The 19,827-nt window shown below is 39.1% G+C and overlaps 1 protein-coding gene across 1 annotated transcript in view; it reads right to left on the minus strand.

Moving 5' to 3' along the window:
* The window catches only part of LOC109920694 (proto-oncogene tyrosine-protein kinase ROS), a 96,930-nt gene extending 84,480 nt beyond the window's left edge, over positions 1–12,450 (minus strand). Inside the window, exon 1 of the mRNA XM_048603063.1 lies at positions 12,351–12,450. The gene's annotated coding sequence lies outside the window, so the exon portion shown is untranslated. The remainder of the gene's footprint in view (positions 1–12,350) is intronic.
* Positions 12,451–19,827: the final 7,377 nt, after the last annotated feature.

Raw genomic sequence — 19,827 nt, forward strand, 5'->3', positions numbered from 1 at the left:
GGCCCGAAACGTCAGCCTTCCTGCTCCTCTGATGCTGCTTGGCCTGCTGTGTTCATCCAGCTCTACACCTTGTTATCTCAGATTCTCCAGCATCTGCAGTTTCTACTATCTCTGATTATAATGTCTATGGCTGAAGATTTGTAGTAGTTCCAGCAATCAGGGATATTGTAAGTCTTCATACGTCTTGAGCGAGTAACTTGTATCATTGGATGCACAGGAAATGCATTAGGATATTGTTCTGTTCAAGCAACATTCCTCTGACTCCCATCATGAATCCAAGTGACTTCATGTTATCTTCAAAACGTACTGTAACAGTGACCACTGCAATTCTTCAGTCGTTCAAGAAAACCAGGTCTGACTTCGTCAGAGATCAATTCTTGTCTTTCAGTCGTGGTTCAATGTACGTTGACCATCAATATTTTCTGACATACTGTTATAGATTCTCCATGATCTTCTTGTAGCGTTTAATTTGTGTGTTTTTCACAAATAGGTAGCTTCCTGAAATATGTGATAATGTTTCTTGTGGTGCTTTGCACCTTGAGCATTCCTTCTGTAAATACGGTCTCCCTCTTCATGGGGTAGTTCTAGTTGTGTAGAGATTGCAACATAGTAACAGGCCATATTAGCAGCAATGATTTAATTTCGTATGAGGTTTTCACCCAGGAGTTTGCAACCATGTCATTCTCGTAATATTTAATGCCTGGCCCCGGGCTTCTGTGATCCAACCACTTGGCCAGAAGCTATTCCTTTTCAAAGTCCAGTCTTTCTTGTAGTTATGGAGAAAGGTCTTCCTTTTGTATATGAAGATGAAGCCTTTAGGCTTCAAGATATTGATTGTAAGTCCTATACAATCACCATATGACTAGACTATTGTTAGGTTGAGCCATTCCAGTGTGCAAGTCACTCAACAACGCAATGTCATCAGCAAAGGCCATGACAGAGCAGTTGATCTTCTTTCTGTTTAGCATCATGGAAACTCCCAAATTGCCTTCTTCAAGATTGCATGACAGTAGATCCAAAGTGATATTGCAGACAATAGCCGAGAGACAGTCACCTTGCTCAACTCCCTTTATGATTTGTATCGGGTTTGTTCTGGATTTGTTGCCTTCAATTGTTGTGGTGTTGTTGCTGTGTAATTCTTTGATCTGTTGTATGAATGATTTTGAGAGACAGACTCTTTGCAGAGCCTTGATTATTAACTTATGACCTGAATCAAAAGCCTTAGCGAGAGCAAAGGTGAAAAACTGACAGGTCCTTTTTGTTCCTTTTGGCACTTTTTGATGTTTTCCAGGACTGCTACATTTTCGTTGCATCCCGAGATCACCGTGAAGAAACTCTTTTGTATAGGGTTAATCTGTACTATTTCGCTAAGTCTCTTAGCCTTAAAAAGGTGAAATATTATGGGTCCAATTGTGATTGACCCCCAGTTATCTATGTTTTTCAAGCATTTTGTGTCTTCTATTTTAGGAATCACGACCCTTATGAGAATACAGAATTGTGCTTAATTTTAGTTAGAAAGAGAAGTGTCTGGGAAGGTGCGTAATGTCACCGTGGTGATCGCCCTGAATGTCCTTCAATTTCAGTCTATCCGGCCCAGCTGCATTCTTGGTATTGTTTGATGGCAGCATTAACCTCTTCCTCCTCAATAGGTCGCATCAAATTGACCATCATCCACATTGCCGGAACTAATTTTGAACTTTTTGAGTTGTTTTGTTATTGGGCACAGATAATTTTGCGAAAAATTCTTTTTCCAGGTCCTCCTCTGAAAGGGGGAAAACAGTGGTCGCCAGAGCCCCCATTATTTGTCAGGCTAATTGTTATCTGTCATTTTTGGGGAGTAGGTGTGTTTCTCAGAACTGGGACATTTGTTTTAAGCTGCCCAGCACTTCTTTGCACTGTTATTCTTCGTGGCTCCATATAGTCGTTCTTTTCTTCTGTTTGTTCCTTCCTTCCCTTATCCTGGAAGTAGGTTTTGGTCGTTATTCTTCATTCATCAACAAGTCGATTATACATGCTATAAAGGCCCAACTCTAGTGCTCTGATATCATGGGTCCTCTTTTTTAACTTATCAGTTCTTATGCCTGTGTGGGTTGATCATTAATGTCCCTGTATTTGGGGTTACAGGCTGATAGTTGAATAACTCTCTTAGCTTGGTCAGGGGACCTCTATCTGATTGGAAATCCCACCTCCTGGACAGTCATCATGGTTGTTCTGTGGATGATTATCAGGCACCAGGGTGTGGGTTCCTGCTACAGGAAGGGTCACCGAACCCGAAACGTTAACTCTGTTTTTTCCTTCACAGATTCTGCCAGTTCTGCTGAGCTTTTCCAGCAACTTTGTTTTTGTTCCTGATTTACAGCGTCCGCAGTTTTTTCGGTCTTTATTCCTGCTACAGTACTTTGCAACTGTGTCATCTGAAATCTGTTTAGGTGTTTCTGTTGAGGTTGCTAGCTCTTATTTATGAATGAACATCCTGCAAACTATTGTTCTACCTCTCCGAGAAGTTTAAATTTCTTCTTTCGTCCATTTATAGGTCCTCTTTGCTGGCTTTGAGTTGGTCTTTAAGATTTCTAGGTGTTTTTCGTAATTCAGCATGCCTATGTCACTCAGATTAACTGAGGCCACTCTTGTATATAAAGATGAGATCACATTTAGTGCATGCAAAGGATCCCTGATGTTTAGTTGGCCTGCTGCCATCACATTTAGAGTAATGACAGGCTTTTGTGCGATATTCTTCACTCTTTTTGCACTTGGAGCACCTAGTTCGAATCTTTCTAACGTGCTGTTTCTCAGCCATATGGATACAAAAGCTTTGTACCGTCTAGAGGGAGTTACATAGAGTACAAAACAATCCAGCCAGGGGATAGTGAATAACCACTTCCTTCTCAATGGTTCTGACATAAGTAGACTCAATAATGACTGGTTCAATATTAGTTGTCATATTGGATGTTGGCATGTTGTTTAAAGATCTCTTCATATGAGGTTTCAGTTCCCTTATGCCTTCTACTATAGAAGATCTCAGCTTCTGTCATGTTATTAGCTTCCAAAAGGTGGGACGCCCAAATAGTTTCTTCTATAACAAGCTCATCAACTTCTACCAAAACCTCCAGTCCAACCAGCCTGATTTTTGGATCCAAATTCATGTAGGGAATGTATATCTGTCTTATGGGTCTATCTTCTGTTCAGTTTGAGTAGAGAAGATTTCTTGCCTTCACCCAGGGCAGGCTGGAACTTTTGCAGCATCAGCAGTTTTTACAAGTCTCTGGGGAGGCAACGGCCAAATGGTGTTACCGCTGGATTGTTAACCCAGAGACCCAGAAAATGTTCTGGGGACCCGGATTCAAATCCCACACAGCAGATGGAGGAATTTGAATTAAATAAAAAAAAACTGGAATTAAGGGTCTATTGATGACCACGAATCCATTGTTGGAAAAACCCATCTGGTTCACTGATGTCCTTTAGGGAAGGAAACTGCCATCCTTACCTGGACTGGCCTACATGTGATTCCAGATCCACACCAATGTCGTTGACTCAACTGCAGTCTGGGCAATTAGGGATAAGCAATAAATGCTGCCTAGCCAGTGATGCCCACCTCCTGTGAATGAATAAAGAAAGAAAAACTAACATGATCACACCTGTGGAGAGGTTGTTTTTTTCCAGGATGCTTCCCATCCGGACTGATGGAGGTTGCTGGAACTTTTGATCTTCCTAGCACCTTTTCTTTCGGGTGACACCTCTCAGAGCTAAGTGTCACTGATCCATGCGGATTGACAGCCATCTCAACGTTTCTCACTCCGTTTGGCCAACGAATAGCAGGGCTATTGCTATTTCCTGCAAGGCCAGCGGGGAGGCACAACCGGTCACTGTGACAGTAAAAATCATGTCAAAACTACCACAGAGGTAGTTATTCTGTAATGTCAAATCCAAAGACAGAAACAGGTGGTTATTGTCTACTCCAGAGTCAGAAGACAAACAAGCAAAGTATGAAGAAATTATTCTTATTAAATAGGTAGCCACTCCCAAGAGTGACCTGTATGAGAAAGTCATAGTTACTGAGCACTTTGGGCCTATTCTGCCATTTCATATTATTGTGGCTGATGTCATTGCGACCTCAACTCCACTTTCCTGCCCACTCTCCATAACCCTCAAGATCAATATCCCTGGAGCTTATAAACTTATTTAACCAAATCCATCATTCTCCTGGATCCTGCCTTCAAACCCACAAGGGAAACCCAGGTGAAATGTTGCTTATCTGAAGCAGTGAGAGATTAAAAATGTCCAGGTGAAGCTGAGGAGATTTATCAGCCATATGTTCCAACGGTCCTTCAGCAAGGTGAGTACATAAAATATAGTGGGTACCCAGTCCACCACCTTCCAACCTACATTGCCAAGCCCGTAATAGAGGGAGGGGGATGCCAAAATCAACAACCTACCTACCAAGTGGGTAGAAGTTCTGAGGAAGGGTCACCGGACCCGAAACATTAACTCTGATTTTTTCATCACAGATTCTGCCAGGCCTGCTGAGCTTTTCAAAGCAACTTCTGCTTTTGTTCCAGCTTACTGAAACTACTACATTTATGCCTCACAACACACTTCACGTTCAATGGCCAAATAAACAAACAGATCAACGGCACACCGATGGGATCACCCATCTCTGGTCTCATTGCAGAAGCAATGATGCAGAGACTGGAACACACAGCGCCTCCTATAATCCAACCGAAACTGTGGATAAGATACGTGGATGACACGTTCGTAATAGTCAAATGCACAAAAGTAGAAGGAACCCACTGACTTGTTAACAGCATCTTCACAAGCAAAAAATTCACTAGATAGGAAGAAAACAACGAACAGCTCCTGTTCTTAGACATAATGGTAGAGAGACTAACTAACGGCGAATTCCAGACCCCAGTGTACAGGAAGGCCACACGCACGGACCAAATCCTGAACTTCAATACCAACCACCCTTCCTTACACAAACAGCTGTATTAAGACACTATTTAAAGGAGCCATATCACACTGCAACACCCTAGAACACCGGAGAATGTAAGGGGAACAGCTGCGCAAAGTTTTTACCAACAACGGATACCCAAAATTTTCATCCGCCGATGCCTACAAAACAAACAACAGTCAGAGGACACGGTAGAACAAAAGACACTAGTAACTCTACCCTACATCAAAAATATATCAGAAATGACAACCAGACTCCTTAGACCGCACAGAATCATGATTGTACACAAACCTACATCAACACTGTATCAAATGCTATCAAAGACTAAAGACCCCATACTAACAGTAAACAGGATTAACATGATATATAGATCCCATGCAGCAAGTGCAATAAACATTACATTAGACACACGGGGAGGAAACTGACAACCAGGATACATGAACACCAGCTGGCAGTAAAAAGAAACGACTAATATTCACTTGTCTCGATACACACAGAAAATGAAGGCCATCAGTTCGACTGGGACAAGTGAATACCAGATATGCTAGGGAATTTCTGGAGGCTTGGTTTTCAACATGGGACTCCATTAACAAACACAGAAATAGACCCCGTATACAGACCGCTGCCGAAACACAGAACCGGACGTGACAAGACCCACCACACCAGAGGATCATATAAATTCGGAACACAGCAAGAACATCAACGCTTCGATTCAAGGTCACACTGATGATGTTACCTAGAAGGGTAACAAAATGTCTGCACACCACGGAACAACCAGCTCAGCGAGCAAATGAACAACCGTATCCACAACCCAAGCTTCAAATTTTTGCTAAGACCTTAAAAAGGCAACTACACATTTCCACTCTTTCCAAGTACATCATTTTCAATAAGGATAATTACAACATCGATTAGAGAGATCCAGAGAACCACAGAACTGGGGCTGTGAATCATCGCGCAATAAAATTCTTCACTCCAAGATCATTAGAATGAAGACAAGAAATAATTTCAGATGTCATTTGAATGAGGAATCACCTGAAAGTCATCAGGTCTGTATGTATCACACAAATGGTCCTTGTGAGGAAGAAAGATAGGAAGCTAACAATTTATGTTGACCTCCAGATACTCAACATGAAGTCATGTAAGGATGCTTACCCACTATTTAGGATACAGCAAGTATTACAAGTTCTCAAAAGACACAAAGCATTTCTGTAGTTTGATCTGACCCACAGCTTTAACCAAATTCCACCAGCAGTGGAAGACAGAGAGAGAACTGAACCCGAAGTATTAAGTCCAATTTCTCTCCACAGGTGCTGCCTGACCTGCTGAGCTTTTTCAACAATTTCTGATTTTGTTTCTGATTTACAACATCTGCAGTTCCTACAGTTTTTATTTAGAAACTATAGGACTTCATGAATACACAAGAATGCTGTTTGGGTATTATAACGCTCCTGTTCCTTTGATGCATGTATTGGATAAAGCCTACAGTAATTTCAAGTTCCAGTCCTCTTTTATGTACTTTTGGTTTGACATTCAAGGACACCAGTGCAACTATAAGTAATCCTGGGTTTTAGATTTAAGCGTTCAGATTTGGTTTGCTCACTCTGGGTGTTTTTAGACAATTTATAAACACATATTTTGTTAAACGAACAAGGGTCAGGAAACCATTGTGTATTAATATCATAATCATTCTAATTATGCCATATTTAATCTCAAAACACTGATAAACACTGAGTAACAACTAATAACATGGTTGAGATGTTTCTTCTAATCAATTATACTGTAATAAAATAAGTACTGAACAGTCATTAGTGAATAAGGCATGTACTTTTAATAATTTCAATGAACCAAATCATTAACTAAGGGTATTGTAAAAACAGACTGAGAAAAAGGAGAACAAGACGCCTGGAGATGTTATCAGTCGTACTATCTTTGGTACTAAAGCTTATTCATAACAGTTTGATTACATGTGATAAATTTTATATTATTCATAACTTAGTGTCTATCCTGTTTGAAGGTATACCTCTTGAAATTGAAGCATTTGAAAATCATTTAGAAGTTAATTCAAGACTTTTAATGAGGTGAGTTCACTAAAATTGAACAAATTTAAAATTATCTAAACTCCCTTTTTAACTGAAAGGAGTCTGGAAACTGTCTTATCTCACTTGTCAAATCTCAACTTGAAAGTCAAACCAGGGAAATGCTAAATTTCCCAAATAATATTATGGTACCTTGTACACATTCTTACCAATGGAGACAATCCAGACAATGAGAAGGTCATCACTGCACAAAAGCAGCCCAAGCATAACACAGAAGGAAAGCTTAGTCCTGCTTGGTATTAAAGGAGTCTTGTGCAAGGTTATACATTGTTGATTACACCTCTCCGTAGCTTAAGAAAGCCAGAAAGTGGTAAGGTAGCTGTTGGGAAATATAGCACCAGGCATGATACATCACAGGATATTGCAGGAGCCTTGACTCAAATATGCAAAAGTTCCTTTCGCACGTTCAAGCTGAAGCTCACTTCATTACCCATCCTTGGTTACACAGATTCCCATTTGTCTTTCATACTGGAAAATCAATTTCAACTTTCTTGACCTACTGTCAAACCCAAAGACAGAAAAAGCTGGTTATTGTCTACTCCAGAGTCACAAGACAAACAAGCAAAGTATGAAGAAGTTATTCCAGCATGAAACTCCAACTGCGAGCTTTGAGGTGGGCTCTCTCTCAAAAACTTCAGAGATATTTGAATCAGTGTACAGTTTGTGACATCCCACTCAGCTATTTATAGATGTGGGTCAAGCTTGGAGCAACACAGGATTGATGAGTAACCTCTTCCAGTTCTGATTTTAGGTAAGATACAGGTACCTGTATGACAAAGCAATGCAAACGTTGATACCCTTAACCATAGAATGGAACCCACCTCTGCCAGGTTAGAGGAGGATTACTGCTGATACTCTGCACATGCCTCAAGCAAATGATAGCATTCATATTCTAATCCTCCACAAAATCTGGGCAGGGACACTGATGTGCTTAGAAATGAGATCCAGAGGGTAGAGATGGTCAAAGATTCCAGAGATTTCAACCTCAGCAACAATAGGGCTGAATAAGTTCCTGTACTAACCGACATCTTCAGGTTTAAACGAGGTAATTCTCACCCACAATGAGATGATCTAAACTACAGCCTGAGTTTCTACTGTACAATGGTTTGTTCATTTTGGTATTCCATGCAGAATGTACAGTGATCAAAGGTGTAATTTTGAGAGCAAGGTCAGCAAGAGATTTACAAGGTGTATTGTATTGTCAAAAACCATACAACTATTTATAATTGGATATCATGGACACTTAACAATTCAACTGTTCCTTTTAAAACAGGTTACACACCATTACTCCTGAAAACAAACAACGTGGCTTGACTACCTTCTAAACTGGTTTATGCAGAACTCAATGCTCCCTCTCCCTCACCAAACGATTCACCACATTATCTCTTCTTTGGGAGAAACACATTTCTTTACGAGACTTGGGCTTATTCTGAAGGTAATGGCCAAGTTGATGTTTGGAGAACTGAGGATTATACAAGACTAAACTCTACACTTGAGATGGCATCCAAGATGATAGCAAAAGCAGCACAAGGAAGAAAAGGGAAAAGCCTGACAATGCTATTCTCCTACTCATTGAAAGGTTATTATTCAGGAATAGGAATATAAAGGTTTGGACGAAATAAGATGTCTGGAATCCTCAACAAAAAAACAAGGGCCTTGAGAATCTTGACACTCGTAGCCACATTTATGTTCTCAAATCTGATTATCTGAGGGGAGATGCTTGATGCCAAAAAGTCTTGTCAATGATATGGGAGTAGGAAGAACACTGTACCTGCCTCTGAAGTGTCTAATGCAAATGGCTCAAATGGAAAAGAACTGGATAGTTGATGTGGAATTCTAGAATGATCTGTGTTTCAAAAATTTGATGGGTGTATCTGGCATGAGGAGGTCTAATAAAGTAACCTGAAGACGGTGCAGAAACATCACAAAGACTGCAGTTGAAGTAATTGTTCCCAGTCATGAAGTTTTTGAAAACAGGAACACATAGATTTCAATATGACCACCTAGCCCAAGTGCTACTGAGATTTAAGTTAATAGTTTTTCTAATGTCTCAGGTGCGCCCACAACATCTGTTCAAATATGATGGAGTAAGAAAGCCAGCATTTGCTTGGAGTGACTATCATCCAGATTTGCCCACAGATCGGTGATAAAAGAAGGAAATGCTGTTACTAATGTTGGTTCTGGATGCTGTGGTCACCATGGCAACAGGTGGCCTGCTCCGATAGAGCCCAGCCAACTGATGGCAGTGGATACTGCAGGATTGGTGGATTTTTCTGCACCAGAGTTTCCCTTAGCGTTTTTTGGAGTGAGCTTGCAGAAGGGCAGAGTGGGCGGTCAGCTCTCAATTGTTTTCTTCGCAAGTAAGACTCATAACTGGTGTCTTGAGCTAAACTATTTTTGCCTCATATGTTTTCTGTCAGTGGAATAAGGAGTCACCAAAATAGAACATTTGTGTATTCAGGGTGATTTTCTTCCCTGTATTATGTATGAAACTTCATTTGAAGAAGAGCACCAAGGCAAGGAAGTGAGCAATGTGAATGATCGATTAACAAGACATTTGATAAAAATAATACAAAAACCAGCAGCAAATTAATATATTTCCAGCTGGCCACTCAGTCACTTTAAAGAATGAGCTGCAGAATATTTATAGTCAGATATTTATAAACAGTGTTACACCTCACTGGGTTACCACAGTGGAAATCAGCCTCATTATTCCCAGTGTCATCACAAAAATTAAAGATCTTATAGAGGTACATATACTTCAACCACCAAGCCCCACTCCCCTCCCTCTATTTACTGCTAGGCTCCCATCTCCCTCCCCAGTCCTGACAACGGGTTTTGGCCTGAAACATTGACCTTTCTGTTCCTTGGACGCTCTCTGACCTGCTGTGTTTTTCCAGCTCTGCATTTATTGACTCTAGCTTCCAGCATCTGCAATCCTTACTGTCTCCATCATCCTTCAACAGTCCCTGGTTTTAAAATAGTTCTTTTCCCATTTCAGTATAAAATCAAAAATACAGGAAAATACAAAGTCATGGTCTTTATAACAGGAAATGCTGACGAAGAAGCATTTGAATGTTAGTATACTGTGTCTTGTACAGGTATATACTGTTTCCACAATGGTGAAAGGATTGATTTTTGAACTTAATGGAGGGATCAAATGCGTAATATAGTGGATGGGGGTGCAGATCAATCAAATTACTTTGCCCTGGATGATATTGAGCATCTTGAATGTTGCTAGAGCAGCACTCATCCAGGCAAGTGGAATGGGATCTAACACATTCCTGACTTGCCTTGTAGATGGTGGACAGACATTGGGGAGTCAGGACATGAGTTACCAATGGAGAATTTCCAACTTTTAGTCTAATCTTGGATTGAAATTATTGGTCCAATTAAGTTTCTGGTCAATGGTAACTCCCAGAATGTTGATTATGGGGTTTGGTAATCTATTGTTATTGAGTGTCAAGGAGAAATAATGGAATTCCCTCCTCATCTTCTCAGAGTCCACTACGGAAGGGCTCCAAATGCTATCCTTGTCAGTAATGTCCAAATCTCAAAAAGGGTTTCTTTAAAAAATGCGGTCACTACTTGACACTCGTCCAACAAAAATGGCATTCAATTTTTACCTGCGCTCAGTCATTGCCACGATTTTTTCATTACAAAAAAAAGGTTTTTTTAAAAATTATAAATAGGAGTAATTGAACTGAAAAGAATTCTCCCGTTTGATTTTGTTTCCGATAAAGTTTCAGCAGCTTCGTGGAGAATTTGGCTGAATAAAGTTGGTTCATTTCACTTCGTCCACAACCAGTGTTTCTGGGCAGTGTAACACAGTCAAAACTGGGGCTCAATTAATCAGAAGTTATTTTATCCAAGTGCATCATACGGATCATTGCCCGCTTTATTAATTTTCTTGTTCATCTTTATTAGGACAAGCTCGTCTGAGAGAGAGAGGGGGAGAGAGTTGGCAGAGAGGGAGATAAATCGACATCAGTTACACTCATGCCCCAGATATGCTGCAGAACAGCGGAGAATGTGCAGCCACATTCCAGAGATAGCTCCCGTTGGTAAAATCATTCCGTTTATATTACACAGTGCTAATTCATCAAAATGAAGAGATGGGAGGCCACTGCTGTTCTCCCACTTCTAATCCGATCGTACAAAGGACACGTGATATTTACTGAAGAGCAGTTACATCCTTATTGAAACTAAACAGAATCTACTCCAGTTTAAACAATACTCCAGCATGTCCTACATCACTTCATCGTAGAAGAGGTCTAAATCTTGTCATAGAGCAGATCTTTAAAAGAAAACTCTGAGATAAGTGTTGCAGATGGTCAGGTATGATTTCATTTGCATTTTCTTGGCCCCCGGGAGTTTGCGGTTCACGATATGACTAGGAGTCACTTACTAATTGCACACATAAGACCATTACAGGAGCCTGATGATGGCTGTTGGGTGCAACACAGTGCCTGGAAAAAAAAAGTCGCGAGTTGGCAGCATCCAGTATTATTGATGGCTTAGACATCACAATGATAAAGACATTCACCTCAGCTCAGTCTAAGCAAGATTGGAAAGTCCTTTCTCCCCCGCATGGATACTTAACCACATTAAAAGAAATTGTATACAAACAACAAATCAAATGATTAATCTAAACAGAATTAAAATGTTCGGAATTGCTGCTCGCCACCGATTTAAGAATTTAAGCATCGTTTTAGCGAACAACAGTTATCTGAAACGTATTTTGTAAGCCTCCCGCGGCTCAGATAATTAAAAGGGGTGGGGGGGAGGCTTGGCGCCAGTCCCGCAATACACCAGAAATAAATGTTTCTCAAAATGAAATTCTTCACTGAATTAATGTCACTACCATACAGAACCTAACAAGATGAATCACTCTGGGGCTCTATTCTGAATTCCGAACCTTCCGCGTTCATATTCATTTATCCTCATTGGAAAGAAGGATGCAAAAATCAAAAGAAAGCTGGCAGAAAATAATATCTAGGTCGATTTATCTTGTATTTTCATGTAAACTACAATTACATGATTGTAATCATGTTTGTACTTACCATAACTATTTGGTAAGAGCAGGTGTGATATGTTTACACATACATGACAGTGCAAACATCTCACGGCAGCTGTCAACTAAATCAATGCTTAGTCAGTTCTCTAATGAATGTTGTAGACCGTTACAATCCAGCAGCTCTCCCTCAGAGCCCATTGCCTGTCCATCTCTCAAGTTCTCAGCTGCGGTCAGGTGTCAGGTCAGTGCACAGCTCTCCCTCCTCCTGACAAATGCGGTATATACTTACCACACTGTTCTTGCAGCTTTCTACACAAGCAATCTTCAAGTCTCTGCTGGCACCCTGACAGAAACTCAACAAGGTAAAGGAGAGCAGAACTTTTCTCACGTTTCTCTCCACTTGCTGCATGTTGCCCAGCAGAAAGTTAACGCTGCCTCACCCTGTTCTTTCTGGGCGAGGCTCCGCCCTGTAACGTCAGGCAATTGCGCTATTGATTGGCTGATCGGGCGAGGTACCGCCTCTGTTCCATAGCCCATTGGATGTATCCCCTGTCACTCAAGCCTAAAGACCGACCCTACCAGCGAGAGAGGGCCAATATACTGTTCAGCCTGTCCCAGGTACAATTCTAAAGCATTCCCTCAACTCTTGTTGATATTCCAGATCCTGATCTCCCGACATAGTAACGTTTCTTGTTAACTCCTCTTCGTTTCATACAAATTATTTTTCTGATTTTAATTTTAAAACTGTTCCCGTTTCTAACTATTTTGGATTCCTGTTGTCTGGTTCCCGGCCATTCTACCACTGAAACAGTTTAACTTTATTTATTCTCCGGTTTCCTCCCACAGTCCAAAGATGTGCGGGTTAGGTGGGTTGGCCATGCTAAACTGTCCATAGTGTCTGGGAATGTGCAGACTAGATGGGTTAGCCATGGGAAGTGTGGGGTTTTGCGGATAGGTTGGGGGGTCTGGGTCTGGGAGGGATGCTCTTCAGAGTGTCAGTGCGGACTCGATTGGCTGAATGGCCTCTTACCACAATGTTAGGGATTCTATGATTGTATAAAAGCCTTAATGGTTCTATATTTTTCTGCCAAACTTTTCTCAATGCCTATTTACTCGGAAGAGAACAAACCCAATTTCTGTAATCACTCCACCAAACCGAGTCTTTACTCAATCCAGTAAATCTCTTCTGCATTCTTTCTAAGGCGTGGACATTATTTATAAAATGTGGTTCCCTGAAATAGTCATGATGTTCCAGCTGTGGCCCAACAGTGTCTTATATCTTTTTAGCGTAACTTTGTTTTTGCATTTTCTGCTTCTATTTCAAAGCCAGGGATCCCATGTAGAAAACAAATTTGGCACAACCTTATCAACTTGTCTTTCAATCATCCACCCTATAACCCCAGGTTTCCCTGTTCCCACATCCTGTTTGAAATTACGTTATGTAGTTTTTGTTGCTTTTCCTCTTCCTTACTACAAAAATGAATCACTTCACACTTTCTGTTAAGTTTCATCTGCTGTCCACCGACTTCAGCAGCCTGTGCCTTTATGAATTCCTTTACTATCTTCCTCACTGTTCACTACATTCTTGAGTTTTGTTTCATCCGAAAACTCTTATTGTGTATCCTCCTAATACTGACCATTGGGAGACACCATTGCACACTCCACTCCAGGCTCTGTCACCACCTACATTGCTCTCTATTTTCTAACTCTTCTTCAATTTCGTACCAATGCCACAGCCCCTCTAATCCAGTTTTGCTAACAAGTTTATTAAGTGATACTTTATTAAACACCTTGTGAAATTTCATGTCAATGATTGGTTATCCTCATCAACCCCTTATTATTTTATCAAACAGTTGTAATAAGTTCATCAGGTCTGGCAGCATCTGTGAAGAAAAAATCAGAGTTAATGTTTCAGGTCCAGTGACCCTTCCTCAGTTTCTCTCCTCAGGTGCTGCCAGACCTGCTGAGCTTTTCCAGCAACTTCTGTTTTTGTTCCTGATTTACAGCATCCACAATTCTTTCAGTGTTTTTTAGTTGTAATAAGTTAATCAAATATGCCTGCCTTTAAAAAATTCATGTTGGCTTTCATTTAATGAGGCATGTTTCTCCAAGTGCAAATTATTTAAACTATTAGCTCTGGACACTTTCCTATCAATTACTGCTCTTAATTGCTGGTTTTATCCTTTTGCTCCTCTGCAACTTCCACCCTTATAATTCCTCCTAGAGTGCATCCAAACTTAACTGGGAAGTGCTTTACCTAACTGGGTGTCTTTTCCACTTTGAATTCTACTGAACAATGTAATATCTCCAATGTCTATTATTATGCAATTAATTTCTCTATTAATTCCTCCTTTAGAGTGATATTCACAGTATCCTCTGCTTTACCTATCCACCCCACCCATTCCACTGACCAATCCCTACTACTCCCTTCCTGCACTCACCTATCACCATCCCACCTACTTTCCCCAGCCCCACCCATCCTCTCTCTATTTATTTCCCAGCTCCCTTCCCCACTCCCTATTTCTGAAGAAATGCCCCGACCTGAAACATCAACTTTCCTGCTCCTCTAATGCTGCCTGGCCTGCTGTGTTCCTCCAGCTCCACACTGTGTTGTTCCTATTCACACATTGTCACAATTTAACTGTGAAGAGTACACCAATTATCATGCTCCACCATTTGACAAGACATCCCAAAATGGATAAACGTATAACTTTGAGTTGAAAAATTGTCTAAATGTCATGTTGCAAGTTTCATGGAGAGTTCCTTTCCACAAGCCATAGGGATTTTTCTCGCACTATCTTCCTAAACTTGCATAATTAATTTTGCAAATTCCCTCATGTCACCCTGCTATTTATAACTCAAAGAAATTAAAATACAATCTTAATTAGTCCAAAGCACTCTTTTGTAAATTGAGAAGAAAAATAACAGTTTTTGTATAGTATCTGAAAAACATCCCTGGTAAAGTACCCAAAACATCCCTTGTATAGGACTCAAAAACACTGCTCATACCAGAAAGAGATAGTAGGAACTGCAGATGCTGGAAAATCTGAGATAACAACGTGTAGAGCTGGACGAACACAGCGGGCCAAGCAGCATCGTAGGAGCAGGAAGGCTGACGTTTCGGGCGTAGACCCTTCATCAGAAATGGGGGAGGGGAAGGGGGTTCTGAAATAAATAGGGAGAGAGGGGGAGGCGGATAGAAGATGGATAGAGGAGAAGATAGGTGGAGAGGAAATATCTATCCATCTTCTATCCGCCTCCCCCTCTCTCCCTATTTATTTCAGAACCCCGTTCCCCTCCCCCATTTCTGATGAAGGGTCTAGGCCCGAAACGTCAGCCTTCCTGCTCCTATGATGCTGCTTGGCCTGCTGTGTTCATCCAGCTCCACTCATACCAGAAACTTTGTTTCTAATATCTTGATAGATTTAAGTCATTTGTGATTTTAACATATAGACTGGAACTCTTTCTGGAACTGTTATATATCTGAGCTTAATCATACTAGCTTTAAGTAACCTCTTCAGGGTTTTATCCCAACACTTCTCATCTGGGACTAGCGTTATCTCTTTATTTCAAAGTAATCTAGCTTCACTATATTCTTCCCTTCTCAGAGGCACTAGTCTATACACCATCTTCATCAAAGTACTTCGCAGGACTTAAAATGCTCAATGTAAAACAAAGAACATTTCTCTTTCTAAGTTCTGGGCATTTTCCTTAGGCTTAAAATAAAAGTTCAAGAAATCACTAATAAACCTTGAAGTCCCATTATTTAGGTTGCTGGGTTGCAAAGTACCCAAAAGTAAGCTAAAATCCTTAGTAATATACAAAAATACATTAATTTTAAAGCTAGGCCTCAAAAACTGTTTGAAAAGAAATCACTAAATGGCTAAATAAATATTGACATGTTAATTATTAACTCCAGAAGAAAACCCACATATTACTCAATCAAAAACCAAAATCTAAAACTTACAATAGATGATATTTATCATTTATATAAATCATGTGGTTTACATCACAAAGGTTTCATAAAGTCAATGATGGCCAACAATGGTTCATTTATTAGGATTGCCATCAGTTTTTCAAAAACTGCTAAGCAAAAACTAACAAAGCTGTAAGAAGTATGGCTATCATGCAGAAATTGGGCACAAGTTTCCAATAAAATTCACTGATATGCAAATATCTCATGATTTCCAATTTAGTTTTAAAAATGGAGAATTCTATTTGTGCCCTTTTTTTATTGTTCTTGGCAACATTTGTCTTTGGCCTAAGATATGTCCGAGGTGAGCCACTCTTGCTTTTGCAAATTTACATTTAGGCAAATTTATTACTAAGCTGGTTAATCTGTCAGTTGCTTAAAAAGGTCTTCCAACTGCTTTACATCCTCCTCCCAGCTGGTTACTTTATAGCACACCATCACCTAAATAAACTACACAGCTAGGCACTTTAACTACGTCTTGATTTATAAGATTTTTTAATATAGCTGGGGCATTTTTAAATCTAAATGGTATTAATTGACATTGGTATAACTCATTTGGTGTAACAAAGCTTGATATTTCTTCAGCTTTTGGGGTTGATTGCATTTACCAGCACCCTTTCAATAGACTAATCTTAGAAAGTAATGAAATTTTACTAACCCTGTCAGTATAATCTTTTAACTAAGGAATTAAGTATGAAGCTACGTTGTTACTGCATTTACTTTTCTGTAATCTCTGCTAAATCTGGTCAACCCATCCTGTTTAGGAAATATCATCTCACGTGAAATCCAATTGATTTCGCTAGGTTCAATCAGGTGATTTTCTAGCAAATATTGAATCTCCATTTCCATCTAAGCTTGTTTTCTAAGCATAGGATGTTGCATTGTCAGTACTGTTTCCCCTACATCCACAGTGTTTGACTAACATAGTGCATCCCAATATATCTTGCCAGATTTTTTTTTTAATTTTCTGGTAACCTCACGAGAACTTCCCATTGTCCTTCCTTTAATTATGAAAATAAGATGTCTAAGTGTCCCAGTATTTCAATAATGGGTAATCAAAATGTAGGACATTCACATTTTGAACTGTCTACCTTTCCATTTACCTCACTCTTACAGTTCCTATCATTCTTCACTACTCTTACAACTTGACCTATTTGATCTTTCTTACTTGCCCTCTTTGCAGTAATATCACTTAATGCAGTTTGTGACTAAACAATTATTTTTCTCTCATGACCAGGAATATCTGCAAGATAAGTCACTTTACTAAGCCTCCTAACTAACTTCCGTGGCCAACTTTATTTTGCCTTCAGAAGCTTAACCTTGCAAAGATAATAGTATTAACACTTTGTCTCTTGTAATATTCCAGAATTAAAGAATGTCATTCATGTCCTAAGAACAAAAGAAGTATGGTTAACTTTCAAGTATGCACAATATGATCTTTTTAAAAAGAAAATGTCTTCTTTTTATGTATCCTTTGTCAATCACTTTAGTATCTTGATTTTCTTTCTTTGGGTCATAGGTGCCTGTCCTTTATATTTCATATAAAGTTTGCTGAAGAACCTCTGAATGTGGAGTCTGATATTTGGTTTCTAAATAATTATTTGAATTTTGTAATTCTTCCCTCATGTATAGATTTAATTTGCATCCTGGAGAATGTTTTCATTTGAATAATGACCTTGAAATAATGACTTTCTATTTCATTATTTCACAAATGCACATAAATTCATTGTTAACACAATACATTTTCATGAGTACATTTTGAAAAGATGGTATCTGCTTATAATGGTACAGACAAGACTTATGTTATAAAGTGTTGTCAGTGTGAAAAGTTTGTAATTTATTGGTTCACTTTAATTATTTGTAATGAAAAGGAATATATTATATGCTATATCACTGAAAATAAAAAAAAACTCACTGCAATCCGATTTCCTAATGTGCCATTTTTCAGAATAAAATCATTAGCTTGAACATTCTTCCTACTATTAATAATATTACCTGAAGCTCCCTAAGTCAGTTACTTCGAAACAAATATTCGAGAATATAAAATACATATTCACCAGTATATATTTAATAATCTCAAAATCATCCTGTTTATTTATGAAGTGTCCTTATGTGTATTCTGACCCTTTTTAAAAATAGCTCAATTATATGAAAAGGTAATTTATATAGCATTATCATAACTTAACCCTGTATATTAGTTTTATAAATAGGGCTTAGAATGGCTGTGTATCTTGATTCGGCTCTACATGTCATGAAGTTTTATTAACCTGCTTAAGAATCAGGTCAGCCAATATTAGACAAGTGAGACTGTGCAAACCAACCAAGATCAAAACAAAACCTTGAAGTTACATGCAGAAATTATTCAAGAGTTGGTTTGCCATATTGAGAATCTTTCATTCAGGCTATTTCAGGAGATGTCAGTTCTGAAAACTAAGCACATTGCTGTGTTCCATTTCACACAGGAATGCTCTGAATTGGGGCCTAGAAATTGCAACAAGTGATATTAGGAGACAAAACATTTACAGATGTTAATGGCATTCACTAAACTATCATTTTAACAGCAGTACAAATTCATTTTAAGATAAAGAAAATTGTATCTCTGTTAAGGTAACAAACAGAAAAAAAACATACAAATACAATAAGCTTTCACCCCCCTTTTGAGGAAAAAAATCACTCCAAAACATTCTATCTGCGCAAACATTTGCACCATGTTTGAAAATTAAGTTGCTCTGGCAACGTAGTTACATTTTTAATTTTGGTTTTGGCAGGTATTTCAAACTGCTTTACTGAACCTTTCATAATGTGCATTCAACATAGCTCTGATACTGGCTATTGCATTGTATCTTTAAACGTGTCCAAGTTCCTCATATACAATATTTATATCAAACTATAGATGTTGAATTCTTGTTTGGCCATGTTTGCTTTGTTACTGTTATTTACTATTACACTTTCTATTTTCCTTTCTGTACTAAGGTTGTAAGCCAAAGGTTGTGTTAAAAAAAAATCAGCTATTGGTCATACAAACATATGACTTTTTCCATGGTCTACACAAGAACCAAGTATGAGTAGGAATAGATAATACAGCTCATTGTGTCTGCTTACTGTCATTCAATATGATCATGGCAGATCTTGGGCACTTTCCTGTCTGCTCCCCATACCCACGATTTTCGGAGAGACCAGAATCTCTCCATTTTATCCTTAAATGTATTGTATGATGTGGACCCCATAACTCTCCGAGGTAGAGAATTGGAAATATTTACAACCCTTGGAATGAAAAAAATTGCTCCTCATCTCAGTCCCAATTTAGTCAGCCTCTAATCAAAGGACAAAACCCTCATTCCACACTTCTCTGTACTGCCCCCAATGTATGTCTTTTCTTAAATATGGAGATCAAAACTGCATACGGTATTTCAAATGTGGTATCACCAAAGTCCTGTACAATACTAACAAGACTTCTTTATTCTTGTACTCCAGTCACCTTGATTTAATCTCTTTGCCTTCCTAATTGCTGTACCTGCATGCAAACCTTTTGCATACTTTGTACAGGCATTTCTCTTTGTCTGTTTGAAAAACAACACTTACAAGTGTTTTAAAAAATCTGATTTTCTGTTCTAATAAACAAAGTGAGTAATTTCACTTTCCCCTACATTATAACCCATCCACTATTTTGTTTGCCATGTCACTTAATCTGTCTGTATCTTTTGCTGCCTCTATGGGCCCTCCACAAAGCTTACCTTTTCACCTAACATATCATCAGCAAACCTCAATACATTACTCTCTGTGTCTTTATCTA

The sequence above is a fragment of the Rhincodon typus genome, chromosome 11, assembly GCF_021869965.1.
Source record: "Rhincodon typus isolate 14 chromosome 11, sRhiTyp1.1, whole genome shotgun sequence".
NCBI classification, from domain to species: Eukaryota; Metazoa; Chordata; class Chondrichthyes; order Orectolobiformes; family Rhincodontidae; genus Rhincodon; species Rhincodon typus.